Source organism: Equus quagga, chromosome 9, assembly GCF_021613505.1.
Source record: "Equus quagga isolate Etosha38 chromosome 9, UCLA_HA_Equagga_1.0, whole genome shotgun sequence".
Taxonomy (NCBI): domain Eukaryota; kingdom Metazoa; phylum Chordata; class Mammalia; order Perissodactyla; family Equidae; genus Equus; species Equus quagga.
The window spans coordinates 64,873,321-64,884,945 of record NC_060275.1 but is presented as its reverse complement, the minus strand read 5'-3'; positions in this window follow the sequence as shown (position 1 = coordinate 64,884,945).

Here is an 11,625-nt window from a genome sequence, read left to right as displayed (position 1 = left end):
AAACTATGTAACTGCTTTTTCTTTTTTTATAAAAGTAATCCAAGGCCTGTTGTTAAATAAATGTAAATTTCAGCGAGGCTCTTCCATCCCCCACCCTGTGTGAAGCAACATGCATCAACTTACATTTTCCCAAACTTAGGTCAACCAGGTCCTCTTTCCCCACGATGGGGAGTAACTACTTGGATTGCACAAATGGGATGCCCTTATATTTCCTAAAATGACAGGCATAAGTTGCAAGCTTCCCCACTGGGAACTAATATTTATCAGTTATTTCTCTTTATTTGTAGAGGAGGAGCCCAAGGGCGAGGTTAAGTAACTTTTGGGTCACACATGAAAGGTGGGGATACCCACATTAATACACAGGTATTAGGAGACACCAAAGGCCGTGAACTTTCCATGGAGTACTTATTATTATTTAAAAACAGGTTTAGAGAATTTGGCAATGCCCGCTACTCCCAGGCAAAAAAATCTTAGAAATGGCAGCCTAATTTTAACTTTATGTCATCATTGTGGGTGTGTGTGATTTCACTGGGTTGCTGAAGGGGAAACAATACAGAGTAATGCGTGAAGCGCTCATTCAAGGGCACGTAACCGTTAGTGTACTAAATGCTGTCCGGTTCAGTGGTGGCCCTTAAATCATTTTCACTGCCTGGTAAGCTGGCTGAAAGTGGCCCTTGGGCACAAGAGATGTGACTGGTGATTACAGAGTGGCACAGTAGAGTTCAACTAGAACTTTAGAACTGATAGGAGCAGAGTAGAAGAGCCTTTTAGCATTTCCCTTTTTTTTTTTTTTTACAGTGGCCAATAAAAAGATGGGCATGGGAAAAAGCACATCGGTGTGGCTTTGCACTGATTTCACATTGAGGAAGGCTCTTTGATAACAGAAAATTAGCCACTTCGTTTTATACAAGGACACTGAGGCACATGCGGTTAGTTGGTTTTCCTCAATCAGACTTCCAGTCTGTGTACCTCCTCTCAAAACACTATATGTTGACTGTATACTTCATGTAGATCAGAAATTAGAATTCAGTTTGGGGGACTATGTGGTGGGGTAGTGGGCAATCTATCCACTCATGGAATTGGTTATCAGAATTAAGTGAGAGAATAAACACTTGGCACTATTGAAAAAGTGTTCACTAAGCTCAACAGTTTGTCTTTTTTCTAAGGTAAAATTCACTGAACAAAATGAGCCATTAATCATTCTAAAGTGGACAGTGCAGTGGTATTTGGTACATTCAAGATGTGCAACCATCACCTGTAGCTGGTTCCAAGATCTTTTCCTCACCCTAAAAGGATACCCCTCACCCACTAGTAATCACTCCCCATTCCTCCTCCCCCCAGCCCTTAACAGACACTGGTCTACTGTCTGTCTCTGGGCTTACCAGTCTGGATATTTCATATTAAGGGAACCATATAACACATGACCTTTTCAGTCTAGCTTCTTTCACTAAGAACGTTTTTGAGGTCCCTCCATGTGTAGCAAGTATCAGTGCTTCATTCCTTTTTATGTACGTTTATGCTACACTTGTTTATCCATTCATCCAATAATGGACATTTGTGTTTGCGTGTTTTCAGTATTGTAAATAGTGCTGCAAGGAATATTCTTGAACAAGAATTTGAGTATCTGTTTTCAATTCTTTGGGGTATATACCTAAGAGTAGAATTGTTGGGTCATATGGTCATTTTATGTTTAAATTTTTGAGGAACCACCAAACTTTTCCACCACAGCTGCACCAGTTTACACACCTGCTAGCAATGTACAAGGGTTCTAACTTCTCCACACCCTCACCAACTCTTATTTTCCATTTTCTTGATTCTAGCCATTCTAGTGGGTGTGAAGTGGTATCTCATTGTGATTTGATCTGAAGTTCTCTAATGACTAATGACATTGGGTATCCCTGCAGGTGCTTTTTAGTCATTTATCTTTGGGGAAATGTCTAAGTTATTTGCCCATTTTCTAATTGGGTTGTCTTTTTGTTAAGTTGTAGTTCTTTATATGTTCTGGATACTAGACGCTTATCAGATACATGATTTGCAAATACCTTCTCCCATTCTGTGAGCTGTCTTTTCACTCTCTTCATAGAGCCCTTTGATGTACAAAAATTTTTATTTTTGATCAAGTCCAATTTATTTTTCCTTTTGTTGCTTGTACTTTTGGTGTCATATGTAAGAAACTATTGCCAAATCCAAGGTCATAAAGATTTATCCCATGTTTTCTTCTAAGAGTTTTATGGGTTTAGGTCTGTGATCCATTTTGAGTTAATTTTTGTAAATGGTGTGAGGTAAGGGTCCAACTTCATTCTATTCCACGTGAATATGCAGTTGTCCCAGCACCATTTGTTGAAGAGAATATTCTTTCCCCATTAAACAGTACTTGCCCCTTTGTCAAAAGTTAGTTGACCATAGCTGCATGGGTTTACTGCTGGACTCTCAATTTTATTCTATTGTTCTATATATCTATCCTCATGCAAGTACCACACTGTAGTGTTGGAGTGAAATTTGGAATCAGCAATTGTGAATCCTCCAACTTTCTTCTTTTTCAAAATTATTTTGGTTTTTCTGGGTCCCTTGAGTTTACAGATTAATTTTAGGGTCAGTCAGCTTATCAATTTCTACAAAGATGACAGTTGATATTCTGATAAGAATTAGATTTAATCTGTAGATCACCTCAGGGAGTATTGCTATCTTTACACTATTAAGGCTTTCGATTCATGAACGTGGATGTCTTTCCACTTATTTAGGTCGTCATTAACTTCTTTAAGCTGTGTTTTGTAGTTTTCAGTGTATAACTTCTACACTTGTGTTAAATTTATTCCTAAGTATTTTATTCTTTTGATGCTATTGTAAACGAAATTGTTTTCTTAATCTCATTTATGGAGTGTTCATTGTTAGTGTATAGAAATACAACTGATTTTTGTGTGATCTTGTATCCTGCAAATTTGCTGAATTTGTTTACTAGCTTTAATTTGTTTTTTGGTGGATTCTTAAAGATTTTCATGTAAGATCATGTCCTCAGTGAATAGAGATTGTTTTACTTCTTTCCTATCTGGGTGCCTTTTATCTTTTTCTTGCCTGATTGCTCTGGCTAGAACTTGCACTACAGTGTTGGCATCCTTGTAACATTTCTTTTTAAAGTTATTTATATCCTAAGTAATCTTCTTCCTGACTGTGAATTTCATTAAATTTATGTGGAAGAACATTTGTCTAGGTTCCCGCAAATACTCTAAATCCAGCCAATCCATTTAAGCTGGAATCTTTGAATAAAGAACATAACATCTCCTTTTGGGATATAAGTTTACGAGTCATAGGTCAACCAGTTGGATATTCAGTGCCTGCAGGGCCCAGGCATTGTGGGTGCATGTATCATGTCTTTGCTTAGCAACTGGCCCACAGATACCCACTCAGGACAAATCCTCAACCTGCCCTGCAGGAAATGCCTGGGGATTTTAGCTTCTCGGATGCCTACAAAGATTGGGGAACATTTCTCTGAATAGGAGGGAAGGTAGAGAGCTCACAAATGCATCACAAATTTCTCTCATCTGCTGCCTTATCTGAAATTACCTCTGAAAACAATTTCTCTTCAGAGATAACCCCCAAGGGCCAATGACTAACTTCAGGGTAACAGAATTTGTAATTGTCTACTACAATGGTCCCCATAAGGAAAACTGTGCCTCCATAGACGTAACTTCCTAATTTATTCCCATCGGAGGACAAGACAAGACTGATTGTCTCAAATGAACTAGACCACAACAATTTTCCCGAGTGTTTGAAATGCACTTTAACTCAACAATGGTAAAACCAGAGGAAGCTAAGGGAATATTCTGGGAGAAGGAAGAATTTGCTTGCTGCTCTTCATGAGCCCACGAAGGCTGAAATATGTCTTCCCTAGGGAAAGGGGATATTTGCTCCCAGGGTGTATGTCATTAGTTATCTACTGCTTCATAACCAATTACTCCAAAAGTGAGTGGCTTAAAATAAAACACATTTATTATTTCACATTTCTGGGAGTCAGAAATCCAGGTGTGGCTTAGCTGGGTCCTTAGTTGGAATTACAAGGCTGCACAGTGTCAGCCAAGGCCGTGGTCTCATCTGAAGGCTTGACTACGGAAGGATCTACTTTTAAGGCTGCTCATGTGGTTGTCAGCAGAACTAAGTTCCTTGCAGCTGTTGGAATGAGGGCATTAGCTCCTTGCTGGCTATTGACCAGAAGCCTCCCTCAGTTCCTTGCCACATGGGCCTCTCCTACATGGCAGCTTGCTTCACCAAAATGTACAAGCTGAGAAGACAAAAGAGAGTCCAGCTAGATGAAAGTCACTCTTTGTAACCTAATCGAGAAAGTGACGACTTATCACTTTTGCCATAATCTATTCATTATCAGCAAGTCACTAGGTCCAGCCCACACTCAAGGGGAGTTGATTACACAAGGGTGTGAATACCAGGAGGTGGGGATCATTGGGGGCTATCTTTGAAAGCTGCCTATAAGACAATACTAGTATAAATCTAGATATAGATGCTCTTCCTATAAACATGAGATTCTAAGAGTCTGCTTCATTAGTCCATTTGTCTTCAAGATGAAAGGGACAGAAAAGATTTAAGCTTTCAGTCCTGGCACATACTAACACCAAGGAGAGCAGGTTACTCCTACAAAGCATTAAGGCAGGCCTGCTCATGGGGTCCTTGCTGAAATTAGTTCTATCGGGCATCCTTCCCTAAAATAGGCCAGGGTTAATTACAGCGAAATCTGTCAAGGGAAGAAACCCTTCTCTGCTCAGCAAGTACCAGAGAATTTTTTAGCAGCCAGAGAGCACCCTTATTTGAACCATTGCTACTCATTCTGACGCCATTTAGATTCCAGAAGGCCTTGAACCTATGGGATCATCTGTCTCATGACCAAAATTTTATCAGCAACAACTTTCACGATGCTTAGCCTCCTAATTTCAAATCACCAGCCTTCTGCGTGAGCCTTCAACTAGAAGTATCTTGCAATGCTGCTTATTTCCTGGCCATACCTTCAGAAGTTTATCCATTTCAACTTCATCATTAGTCTTTTCTATTCACTTCTCTCACTTAGGCAGTTTTCCATATATATATGTATATGATTCATTCTATTTTCTCCTTAAAAATGTGAAATAGAATATGCATAAAGCATAGATAGAGTGAATAATCACAAAGCTAACACATATTCAAGAAGCAGAACACTTTTCAGTCATGTAAGATGAAAAAATTCTAGAGACCTGCCGTACAACATTGAGCCTATATTTAACAATGCTGTACTCTACACTTAAAAATTTGTTGAGCGTAGATCTCATGTTACGTGTTTTTTACCACAATTAAAAAAAAATGAATCAGCAGGGCCACGTCAGGTCTTTGATTTGGAAAATAAATTTTAAAAAAAGAAAAGAAATAGGATACTGCTATACCTCAGAAACTGCCCATCCCATCCTGATGATCACTCTCTCAGGTAACCTGTGGCAATTACTTGCGTTTTTCTGTATAGTTTTACTTACCTAAAAACTTCAGTCTATTCTTGTCAGTTTTAGAAATCTACATAAAAATGGAATCATCACATATGCACACATGCCTTGCTTCTTCGGTTTCCCACTATGTTTGTAAGATTTATCCGTGTTGTTGTGTGTGGCTGTGGTTTGTGCATTTTCATTATATTACAATTTGTTCATTCTACCACATATGGACACTTGGGTTATTTTCAGTGTGGGCTCTTGGGAACAGTGCTGTTCTGAACCTTCCAAGTGTGTCAGGAGTTTCCATGGGATTGGAATTAGTGGGCCACAGAGTATGCAGAGCTTCACCTTTACCTTAGATAAAGCCAAACTGTCTTCTCAAAATGACCGAACTGAACAATGAGCAGTATATGAGACTCTCCTCTTTAGCACTTTCATCCCATGTGCAACTTTTACTTTTCTTTCCACTTTGAAACTTTTTTTCAACTTAATGCTCTTTCTATTATAGCAAATAAATTAAGAGACCCCAGTGGAACATCTAAGTGTCCAAGCTAGCCTTCTACTTAATAACAATAGTGACAATGTATTACATGCCTGCTACGTGGCAAATAATTTACTTCATTATATCTCTTTCTCTGAATCCTTCTTTCCACTGCTCTGCATGCTTCTCATCTTTTCTTTTCCCCCAAGGTATATAGTTATTTAATTTAATTAAATTAATTTATTTATTCTTTAATTTTAATTTTTGTTTTTATAGCAGTAACATTGGATTGTAACATTATATAACTTTCAGACGTACATCATAATATATTTTGAATTCTGTGTAGATTACATCATGTTCACCACCCAAAGAACTAATTATAATCCATCACCACACATGTGCCTAATCACCCCTTTCACCCTCCTCCCTCCCCCTTCCCCTCTGGTAACCACTGAAAAAATTTTCTTTTTTAAAAATTGGCACCTGAGCTAACAACTGTTGCCAAGCTTCTCTTTTTTTTTTTTCTGCTTTTTCTCCCCCAAATCCCCCCAGAACATAGTTGTATATTTTTAGTTGTGGGTCCTTTTAGTTGTGGCATGTGGGACGCCGCCTCAGTGTGGCTTGATGAGCGGTACCATGTCCTCGCCCAGGATCCGAACCGGTGAAACCCTGGGCCGCCGAAGCGGAGCACGCAAACTCAACCACTTGGCCACAGGATCAGCCCCCTGAAACTTTTTTTTATGACTTTTTTTCTTATTGCAATTATATGGCTCTTCACACTAGGTCTTCCAGTAATCGAATTATTTTGAATGTGATAGTGAATGATATTTGTAAAACACTTCAAAACTAAGCAAAGACATAGCAAAATACAAATTAATCAAGTAGCAGAGACTAAAATGACCCTTAGGGCCATCTCATACCTGTCTGTGGCTGATGGAATTGTAGTGCTTTACTCTGAAGCTTATCTTTGTTCCTACTTTATTAGTTAAAAACTGGAAAGCAGGGGCCAGCCCTGTGGCCGAGTCGCTGGGTTCGCATGCTCTGCTTCAGCGGCCCAGGGTTTCACTGGTTCGGATCCTGGGTGCAGACATGGCACCGTTCATCGGGCCATGTTGGGGTGGTGTCCCACATGCCACAACTAGAAGGACCCACAACTAAAAAAATATATACAACTATATACTGGGGGGATTTCGGGAGAAAAAGCAGGGAAAAAAAAAAAAAAGATTGGCAACAGTTGTTAGCTCAGGTGCCAATCTTTAAAAAAAACCTCCAAAAACTGGAAAGCATACTGGTGGATACATGTCATTATACATTTGTCAAAACCCATAGACTGTACAACACAGAGTGAACCCTCATGTAAACAATTCATTTAGTTAATAATAATGTATCAATACTGGCTCATCAACTGTAACAAATATACCACACAATGCAAGATATTAATAACAGTGGGAGTGGGGAAGTGAGAGGGTATATGGGAACTCTACTTTCCACTTGATTTTTTTTTCCTAAGGAAGATTCACCCTGAGCTAACATCTGTTGCCAATCTTCCTGTTTTTGCTGAGGAAGGTTTGCCCTGAGCTAACATCTGTGCCATCTTCCTCTGTTTTGTATGTGGGACACCACAACAGCATGGCCACCGAGGAGTGTTCTAAGTTGGTGCCCAGGATCCAAACCTGGGCTGCTGAAGTGGAATGTCCCAAATTTAACCACTAGGCCTTGAGGCCAGCCCCATCCACTCAATTCTAATGTAAATCTAAAAACTGTCAAAAAAAAATCTATTAATTAAAAAAAAAATCTAAGCAGGATAGCTTCTGTATAATGGTAAAGAAATTTCCATTTCTCTAGACTTGAGAGTCTTGAGCAGGGAACAGTAAACTACTGCCTATGGGACAAACCTGGACTGCTGTTTTTGTAAGGCCTTCCAGCTAAGAATGGTTTTTATATTTTTAAAAGGTTGAAGGGGCCAACCGTGGCTGAGTGGTTAAGTTCACACACTCTGCTGCGGCAGCCCAGGGTTTTGCAGGTTCGGATCCTGGGCGCGGACATGGCACTGCTCGTCAGGCCACGTTGAGGTGGCGTCCCACATGCCACAACTAGAAGGACCCACAACTAAAATATACAACTATGTACCAGGGGGCTTTGGGGAGAAAAAGGAAAAATAAAATCTTAAAAAAAAAAAAGGTTGAAAAAAATTTAAAAGAATATTTTGTGACTCCTGAAATTTACATGCAATTCTAATTTTAGTATCTATAAAGTTTTATTGGAACACAGCCACACCCATTTGTTCACATATTAACTATGGCTGCTTTTGTGCTAGAGCTACAAAGACTGGCAATGTTATAGAGATTGTATGGATCACAAAGCCTACAATATTGACTGCCTGGCTCTTCACAGAAAAAATTGGTCAACTTCTGGACTAGAGAAAAGATGCAGGCAGTCTTCATGGGGTCAAGAGATCTGAGTTCTAAATTGCGTAAATGTTTGATCTTAGGTGAGTCACTCATCATCGCTAGGACCAAAGTATAACTTCCAGAATGTAACTTCATGGGCAAGTTCTCACTGGAAAATAGGCATGAATTCAGGCCACAACAAATCAAACACCTCCAGCTTTTCCAAAGCTGATCATGCTATATAAATTTATCCTTGCTTTTAAGAAAACACAATATAATTTTTTTAACCTAGAAAAATACTGGTAAGTACAAAAAAAATGAGAAATGCATAAGGATATTCATTGTAATGCTGATTATTGTGATGGAAAAACTGGAAATGAATTAAATGTCTATAATAGGAGAATAGTTAAATAAATTATGATATATCCATACCAGATAACATACTACATACACATTATCCCCCAATTAGGTAGATCTCCAAGTGTTCATGTGGGATAACTTCTAAGATGTATTAAATGAAAAAAAGCATGTTACAAATTAACAGGTACAGAACGATACCTTTTGTTTTACAACAATACAACTATTTCTACATGTAGGCACATATTGACGCATAGAATAAAATCTAGACCAGTGCTGTCCAACAGAAATATATTGCAAGCAATATATGTAATTTTATATTTTATAGTAACCATATTAAAAAAGTAAAAAAAAGATTAAATTTAATATACTTTATTTAATCCAATATATAAAACATTATTTCAACATGTATCAATATAAAAAATTAATAATGAGATATTTTACATGTTTTTTCATACTAAATCTTTGAAAGGGAATGTGTATTTTATGCTTACAGTGCATTTCAGTTTGGGCCAGCTACATTTCAAGTACTCCATAGCCCCATGTGGCCAGTGGTTATCATATTAGACAGCACAGGTCTAAATCACATCAAAGTGACAACAGGAGTTACTCTGGTGGGTGAGGGGAAGGCAGAAGGAGGATGCTTTACTTTTCCTCTATATTCTTTTATATTGTTCAATTAAAATGATTTCAGGTATTACTTTATCAAAAATGAATAGGACATATTTAAAACCAGTCAGAATTATATTACGTACTTCATGTTTCACTCCTTAATATGTTTATTAATCTCTTCTGGGTTTTAGTAGTGCAAACACAGCAATAACAGGAGAAAAGTAAAAGAGCTCATTCAAACTGTGAACCATTAAACAAGACTATTTTTATTAAACTGACTAAACTGGATAAACATTTCCTGAGTTTGAGCAATCTCTGAGGAGTTAGGTATGCAATTATGGAAGATAAAAGAATGAGACATCATTGTCCTAAAAGATTTCTGGCACAGCTTTTAAAACTGCCTTTACAGTTCACATATTCTCTTCAGGGTGGATCCGACTTCTAGCAATAGCCAAAGGCCCTGCAGTTGGGTCCAGTAAATCAAGCTAGATATTATGGTTTTGTCTAACATGAAGTGTGACTCTAGAGTTAAATAAAAGATTTTATTATGTGACTTGGAAACTGGCAGCTCCAAATTACTACCAAAAACATTTACTGTCAGCAACAACAATAAACTAAGCAGATAATTCAACGAGACAATTCTGGGGAAGAGCAGATTAAAATAGATACATTCTGGTTTCCTTAAAAAAAAAAAAGGAGGTTGTTATTCCATATTCACATAACCCTGTGTACCTTCCTATTCTTTTCCCGTTTCTGATCATCTTCCCCAAATTGCTGACCATGCAAAATTAGGAGCCAGAAGATATCCCCAAATTTCTGTGTTCTGTAATACAGAATTGGAAGGGAGTTTAATAATGAACCAGTTACAATTACCTCCTTTATTTCTTGTATTTAGTAATTTGTCATCTCATGCTTTATTAAAATCGAGGGTGAAATTAAGTCTTTACTTTACCCAGGATCCATCAGTAATTCATGGCTGCCCTTGGAGAAGCATGATAGAGACAAAACTATGTGACTGCTACTCTAGTGTATCAATATATTCTGAAAGAAAGGGCCATCAGGAAATTTTCAATTGCTTAGACTTTTTAGAAGAACTGAGTTTGCAGTTTTTAAAAGATGTGACTAAAAATGCTCAGAGTAAAGACAAGGGCAAAAGGGAAAAGAGGTTATGTTTCCCCGGCATAAACTGTCACAGAATCGTCATTTTAAACTGCAAGCGACCTACGCCTCATCTCCTTGTTTTATGGAGCTGACCTGTGGTTTGAGTCTTATGGACAAGAAGGTCAGCTGGGGGAAAACTGGAGGGAGAGTGCCCTAGGCCTGGGGCCCAGCACCTTGAGTCCAGATCCTAGCGGCAGGCAGCCACGAAAGATGCCTCCTCGGCCTTGGTCACAGCCCCCGCACCCCAGCGCCCCATCGCAGCTCCCCTACCCTAACACCCCAGCACCACCCTGCTTCGGCCACCTTCAACACGTGTCAGCCGGCCGCAGCCGGGCCTGCCTCAAACAGGCATCCCTTCTCCACACTGCCCTCAGCCTTTGGGGTTCCCCTCACCGTCCTCTCTTTTTTTTTTCTTTTTTTTTTTTTTTTTGAGGAAGATTAGCCATGAGCTAACTACTGCCAGTCCTCTTCTTTCTGCCAAGGAAGACTAGCCCTGAGCTAACATCCATGCCCATCTTCCTCTACGTTATACGTGGGACGCCTACCACAGTATGGCGTGCCAAGTGGTGCCATGTCCGCACCTGGGATCCGAGCCGGTGAACCCCGGGCCACAGAGAAGCATAACGTACACACTTAACCACTGTGCCACCAGGCCGGCCCCCCGCCCCTTAAAGGGTCTATCACCAGGCATCCCCTTCTGCCTTCACATCTTTCTCTCAGGCCCAGCCCTGACTCGAATGGGTCGGACTGAGGGGTCCCCCCCTCGGTGTCTGGGTCCTTCCTCAGCTCTCAGGGGTCCCCCCCTCGCCGTCTGGGTCCTTCCTCAGGTCTGAGGGGTCCCGCCCTCGGCGTCTGGGTCCTTCCTCAGCTCTGAGGGGTACCCCCTCGGCGTCTGGGTCCTTCCTCAGCTCTGAGGGGTTCCGGCCCTCGGTCTCTTGCGGCCCTTCTCTCGGTCTGAGGGCTCGCCTCCTCGCCCTCACCAGCCGCGCGTCTCCCTCACTCACCTCGCCGCCGCCGGCTCTCCTGGACTCGCTCGCTCGCGCCGGGCGAGGGCGCGGGGCGCGCACGTCGGGCGGCGGCGGCGCGGAGCCGCGCGCGCAGCGTGCGTGGTGACGTCAGTGCGCTGGCGGCGGCGGCGGCGGCGGCGGCGGCGGCGGCGTCT